The following is a 6985-nucleotide window of genomic DNA, read 5'->3' as shown; positions in this document are numbered from 1 at the left end:
GACAATTGGCATTGCTTATTAGCCTGATATATTCAATGATTTTAATGAGCTTATAACTTCCATTAAAAGAGGAATGCAATATGATTTTCAAAGGTAGATAAGATCAAAAGGCAGAAATGAAAATTAGTTTAAGGACAAGTTTTCATCATATTTTATAGACATTATTAAGAGATACTCTGTAATTTGACCATAATAATCAAAGATGTAAATGCTGATCCCTTAACACTTTATGTTTAATGTAATGTTTTGAGTTTATTTTCAAATTAAAATAAGAACACCCACACATTAGAAATTTAGAATCTGGAATCAATTTATTTCATTGAAAGAAGATTTAAATTCAACTCTAATTTTTCTGCATAAATTGCAGAACTATCTACTAATTAAAGAATGAAAATATACATTTCATTTTAGATAAAAGTTAAAACTGAGTATATTAAACTTGCTTAAAATGCTTTAAAATCTTTTTTCACCAATGATATATTAATGTGATTAAAACAAAACAAGGAAGTTCTGATATGATAGAAGTTTTTTTGTTTATTTTCCTTTTCCTATATTAGGCTTGTTCAAATTATATTTATTGAAATGTAACTTTATGTTTGTTGAATCCAAGAATAAAAGGAATAGTGCTTCTATTTTGTATGTCTAATGTTTAATCTCATTTCAATGTTTTTATAGCTTTATTTTCATTTTTTATAAAAGTATCAATCGAGAAATGTGGTCTTTCACCACAAAGGTACTGTCATTACCCTTCTTTGCTGTGTGGTGATACCTATATTTGTCTTATTTCATTGCTACATTATAGCCATTTGCATATACTCTGAACTTATAGCATTATACCCTGAGTGTTCCCTGCTTTTGGAAAAGATTAAATGAGTGAATAAACATCCAAGACACTTACATTAAGCAATTGATACACAAAATTGGTTACAAGTGGTGGTCTTGAGCTCTAGGCACTGCAGGTAACAGGAAAGAATCATAAATTTGTGATGTAGCCAGGATGAAGGATAATTCAAGGTCAATTGTATAAATGGAATGTGTGCATGATATTTAAAGTTAGTCAAATTTCAGCTTTTAAAAAACTATCCTAGCCAAACAAAATATGGCTTCAAGCTCAATCTATGTTTCTGTTCACCTTTTCAGGATCTCTGATTAGAACAAGGGGTTTATAAGTAAATAATTGGAGACAAAATAATGTAGTGAGGGACACCTGGGTGGCTCAGTCAGTCAAGTGTCTGACTTTGGGTCAGGTCATGATCTCATGGTGGGTGAGTTGGAGCCCTGCATCAGGCTCTGTGCTGACAGTTCAGAACCTGGAGCCTGCTTCAGATTCTGTGTCTCCCTCTCTGCCCCTCCCCCCTCTCAAAAGTAAATAAACATTAAAAATAATAATAATAATAATGTGGTGAAAATACCTTCATTTTTTCCTCAAAACTCTTCTTTAACTGAATTGTACATAATCTGTTTTCAGTATTTTAGTATGTATGTATGTTTGTATGTATGCTTGTATATATGTATGTATGTATCTATCTATCTATATTATCTGTACCTACATATATCTATATATCCTAAATCTGTATGTAACTACAGCCATTCTCTTCAACTGTAGTTCTCCATTTCCAATTCCCTGCAAGACTCCGTCCACCTGGTATCCAGTCTGCATCTCAAACACCACAGACTAAACCTGAACTCATCATCTTTCCAGAGTCAGTTCCTGAATGCGAATTTTACATTTTATTAGTACCATAATATTTTACTCATTCAGATCTCCAAATTCGTAGTCATCCCTGACTTTTACTACTATCTTTTCATATACCCTATTGGCAGGCAATCCCACAACATGCCCAGGAGTGCTTTCTTATTTTATGATCTGCTTGCATAATTTCTGTCTCCGATGTCCTTCAGCCGTATTCATATGTGCAGATCGTAAGAAGCCTTTAAAGCCCAGATAAAATATCATAACCTGCCAGTTTCCCCTAATTCTCCCAGTATGAAGTAGTCTCTCCCTACACTTTACTATTTTAACATTCCCTTCTAAGCATCTTTTGACACTGCTTTGGGGCAGTTATACTGTATACTGTCATTTTCTTTGTGGAGGCAGAGGTTGTCATTTATGATTTTGTGGACACCATGCCATCATGAAAACAATCTCTCACTGGTAAGTGGTAAATGAAAGTTTGTTGAAGGACATTTAAGCAAAGATATTTTAAATTATATTTCTCCATCATTTTAAGGTCATACAGAGGAGGAGAATATATATGTTTGAACCTTTGGCTTAGACCACTAAAGCAGGCAAATACAAAGCATCATATTGATATTGAAAATGCTGATGATTAAACTGTGAACAATAAATGTTGTTATTTACTATCAGAACAATAAAGTAGTCTTAAAACATGGGGGGAGGTGCATCAAGTAGGAGCTGTGATGAAAAAGAAGCAATTATTGCAGAACAATAAATAAATGTTTGAAACTTATGCACGAATCAATGAAAAATGTAGGAACTATCAGAAAGGAAGACTTTCCTTCACTGGCTTGAATCTACACAGTCTTGAGGGAAGTTTTCTACTCTATCTCATGTAAAACTCTTATGTTACTAGCAGTTGCAGATACACAGGGAGAAGAATAAAATATAAACCCTCCTGTAAACACAGGTTTTGTTTTTTGTTATTACTGTGTTTTTAAACAAAGCAACTAGATAAGAAGAAAGGCAATAATAATGATGTTATCCATTTCACTTCAAGAAACATTGTGCCAATTAGGAATGGTTTCAATTCCCTGAAAAAGAGTTCTAAATTTTAATATAAACTTTATAGCATAAATGGTAAATGTACCATATATTTTCAAAAGTTTATAAACTCTTGGTAATGGAAAGAAAGATTGAAATCACATTCTCATGCTGTACACAAAGAAATGTACAACCCTTTTAAAGAAGTGAAGATAAATCCAAATATGTATATTAATTCTGAGTTAAATGTTTATTGATTGATCAGTTGGTTGGTTGACTAATTCAGTAGGGTTTGGTGGATAAAGTATTTTATACCTTGTCCTCTCCACAGCATAAAAACATTCGCATGACATAACCCATTCCTCAAGGATACAGTCTTATAGAAGAGACAGATACATAAACTATAATTTGAAGTCAGGATAACATTTAAAAATTTTCTTTATAATGCTCTGGAAGCATAAAGAAAGTAAAATAACTGAGGATGAGAGAAAAGAAGTCTTAAAAAATAACATTTTACAGAAGAAGTATAATTTCAACGGACTCTTGAAAGATGTGTTAGTATCAATGTGTTCTGGTTGTCTATTGCTTGCAAGTTCTTAGTAGGTTAAAATAATAATTGTCATTCTATTACATCTCACACCTCTGGAGGTTGCCAGTTTTATCCAGGTAGGATTCTTTAGGGGTCTATAATGAGTTCATATTCAGATGGTGGCTAGGGATGGAGACATTGAATTATTCCTTCCTCATATGAATGTTGGTTGCTGCTGTATGTGGACTGAGACCAGAGCTAAGGCTTTCAGTTAAAAAAGAACAAAAAACAAAAAACCCTACATGAGGTCTTTTCATATGGGTTTCCTCATGTTGTGGTGACTTGGTTCCTGGAGTTGGCATCCCCGGAGAACAAGTCAGTTATCTGGCATTTTTAAGAGCTAGCCTCACATGTCACTTAATCTCACTTTCACTATATTCCTTTGGTTAGTTCACAAAGGACTGCCCAGGTTCAAAGGGAGGGCTTTGTAAGAAGAACACTTGGAATGGAACATACCATGTCAAACACGTTTGGAAAATGTAATGGACCATACCATGTTACATGTTGAATGTGTAAATGAACAAAGGGAAGAGAAACAGGACATTCTTGTCATGTTAGCAGCATGTGGAAAACATTGTGGTGATTTCTCCAGCATTCGTTGAATCTTTCCTTTATTAGTTAGCTGCCCTTCTCGTTCCAGGGGCCAGGGACAGTTTAACTGACCTGAGCCAATCAAAAAAATTCTCACCCCCCCCCGCCCCACCATGCCAAAGTGATTGCTTCAGGATTAAGTACTTTCCCCAATATGCCAAATCTGGAGGAAGTTCAGGACATTTTTCATGATTAAAAATCACATTTCCTTTTTCTCAAATACGGATGAAGATTTGTATAATCTAACATCTATTTGAAGCCATCTTAAGTTCATAAATAGAACATGCATTAAATAAATTTGAAACTAACACAGGCAGATAGGACAAATGAGAAGAAATTATGCCTTTGCTACATTATTGATTCACTGGAATGAGCAAACCCTGAAGACTGTTCTACCTTCCAAGTATGTGAGTTAATAATTTCTATACAATTTAAGCCAATAGGAATGGAGTTTTCCAGAAAGCTAAAAATACCACAGTGAGGGATTTAGACTTTGTGCTGTAGGCAAGATGATACAACTAATTAATTTGTAATAGAGAGAGAACTGATATTGGCTTTAGAAGGATCAGTTTAGAAGCAGTGTGGAACATACATCGAAAAGCTGCAAAACTGTAGGGTAGTTGTTGGATGACTGCGGTGACTCATGCACATGAGAATAGAGTAAGTTACATTTTAGGAGGATTGGGATGGAGAAGACATGTTGAGGAGGTATATTTCATTTTACTTTGTGTTTTAACATATTTTATAAAAATAATAGTGGAATTTAGGGTAGATGTTTTCTGTTCTTTCTTCTCATACCTTTTATCTTCGTATTTCATCACTTGGTCGTTCTTTGCATGTCACAGGAGAACTGAGGTGGGCAACATAATTAACAGAATATCTCCCACGCTCCTTCTTAGAGATAGGATTAGTTAGTGTTCTCTACATAAAAATATTTATAAATATAAATAAATTTTCTAAAGCCTTCCAATTGCTGAGGAGAGGCCAAAGAGGTCTCAGGCAATTCTTTCCTGGGGCATGCACTGGGGAAGATTATGTTGCCCTCCCAGGCGTTTAAACAATTTCCTGACTGGTAAACTGTAATCCTGGATAAAGTGTGCTTAGAGATTAGCAGCATGGGTTTGCTGTTATTGCTGTTGTTATTTTCCCTGCTGAGTAGAAACTAAATATCATCTTCCCAGGTGACAAATAGGTCCCAGCCTGGCAATGTGCACGAAGTCTCTTAGATGTAGTTTCCAAATTGTATGGACAAATTTGGCACAAGTTAAAATATTGTGAAAAATTGAATAACTTTATCTACCTGAATACAATGGATTAAGAGGCTCTGCTGTGATTATATTGTGGCTTCGTCTCTTCTTACTCAAGCTCTTTCTAAAAAAATTCTCTTAAAGTGTCATCTGAGATTTAATCAAGTCCTGAAATACAGATATTGTCATTTTTTTTCCTCCTAACTAATATGGGGACACCAGAGGGGGGAAAATTATAACTACCAACACGGTTTAGATTTTGATGAATCCAAAAATTATAATACAGTGATGTAATTTAGATCCAAAGTGGTAGGTCTGGAAAGAACAACTTCGGATCCACTTGTTTTTCCCTTGAAACATCAAGAGGTAATAATAACTAAGAAGTACGGAACTGAGGGGTGTCTGGGTGGCTCAGTCAGTTAAGCAACTGACTTTGGCTCAGGTCATGGTCTCACAGTTCATGGGTTCGAGCCCCGCATCGGGCTCTGTGCTGACAGCTCGGAGCCTGGAGTCTGCTTGGGATTCTGTGTCTCCGCCTCTCTCTGCCCCTCCCCTGCTCTCTCTCTCTCTCAAAAATAAATAAACATTAAAAAATGAATTTAAAAAAATAAAAAAAAGAAGAAATTGAAATCTTGTCCCTCAAAGTTTCTAAATGTTATTGTATTGATTAAACTTGATGTTAGGTATCTCGAAGAACAATAATGCATTGTTCATTTTTTTTAATAGATATATAACAAACCACCATCTGAAGTCTATGTGCACTATTTTCCTCCCCAATTATGGCAAATCTATAAAACCAATTGTCTTCCTTTTCAGTTATTCTCTTAAAGAGGTTTTTATTTCCCTGTGGATACTCACTGATCTCTGCTGAATGTACATGAAGATGATTTGGTCCCTCATATGACTTCTTAAGCAAGCCAACCCTAACTACTAGCACTGTTACCAAGTCTGCTCGGCAAGCCAAAGTGTGTGTCTCCCCAGATACAGTTTTAAACAAACATAACCCTGCAGGTGTCTTTGAACAAGCTTGAAGGAAAACTACATATAATTAGGCATTCTACTTTGCCCCCAGAGTTTGAGGAAGCACCTTTGTTAAACTAATTAAGGTGATATTGGTGGTGGCAGGGGACAAGAAACCAACCAAAAAGAGAACCCGGAAATCTAATCTGGTTCTTTGTACCCAAGGAGAGATCCCATCAAAGTTTGGAGGATTGCAGTTCAAAGTCCCCATCTCAGTCAAAGCATATTTTGAAAATGCTTTCTTTAGAAATTTTGTATTAGAGAATTTCTTCACAGATAAGGAATAACTGAAACTAAAATTAGTTAAGTAATTTATTGAAGACACTGTAATGCAGTATTGCTTTTCTCTGTTGAATCTGGTTGAATTCATGAGTTAACTTAAGATTCCATCAAGGCCTTTGACAGAAAAGGTTTAGTTAATTACATTTTCAATTCAATCACAAGAGACAAGGATGTTTATATTTTCTGTATCATTTTTTTATGTCCCCATTTCCTATTAATTTTTCACTGCCCTAATAGGCATCCTCCCCTTTGGGTTGTTTTGTTCAGATTTATTTTAAATCATAATCAATGATATCGATCTATGTATCTCATTCAGTATATATATTTTTCTTTTTCATTAAGCATTGTGGGGGGATTTTTTGTTTGTTTGTTTGTTTGTTTATTGAAGAATAACTGACATACAGTTTTGCATTACTTTCAAGTTTACAACATCGTGATTCAACATTTATATAAATAACAAAATGGTCACCACACTAAGTGTGGTTACCATCTGTGCGTTCTCACTGTATTTTAAATTATATCCATGGTGTTGGG

General features: G+C 34.7%; 1 long non-coding RNA gene across 1 annotated transcript in view; it reads left to right on the top strand.

Moving 5' to 3' along the window:
- Positions 1-4454: 4454 nt before the first annotated feature.
- Positions 4455-6985, top strand: part of LOC131484768 (uncharacterized) — a 135335-nt gene continuing 132804 nt past the window's right edge. The window contains exon 1 of the long non-coding RNA XR_009248440.1: positions 4455-4562. This is a non-coding gene — a long non-coding RNA (uncharacterized LOC131484768). The remainder of the gene's footprint in view (positions 4563-6985) is intronic.

The sequence above is a fragment of the Neofelis nebulosa genome, chromosome 1 (genome assembly GCF_028018385.1).
Source record: "Neofelis nebulosa isolate mNeoNeb1 chromosome 1, mNeoNeb1.pri, whole genome shotgun sequence".
Classification (NCBI taxonomy): Eukaryota; Metazoa; Chordata; class Mammalia; order Carnivora; family Felidae; genus Neofelis; species Neofelis nebulosa.
This window is presented reverse-complemented; position numbering and strand designations above follow the sequence as displayed.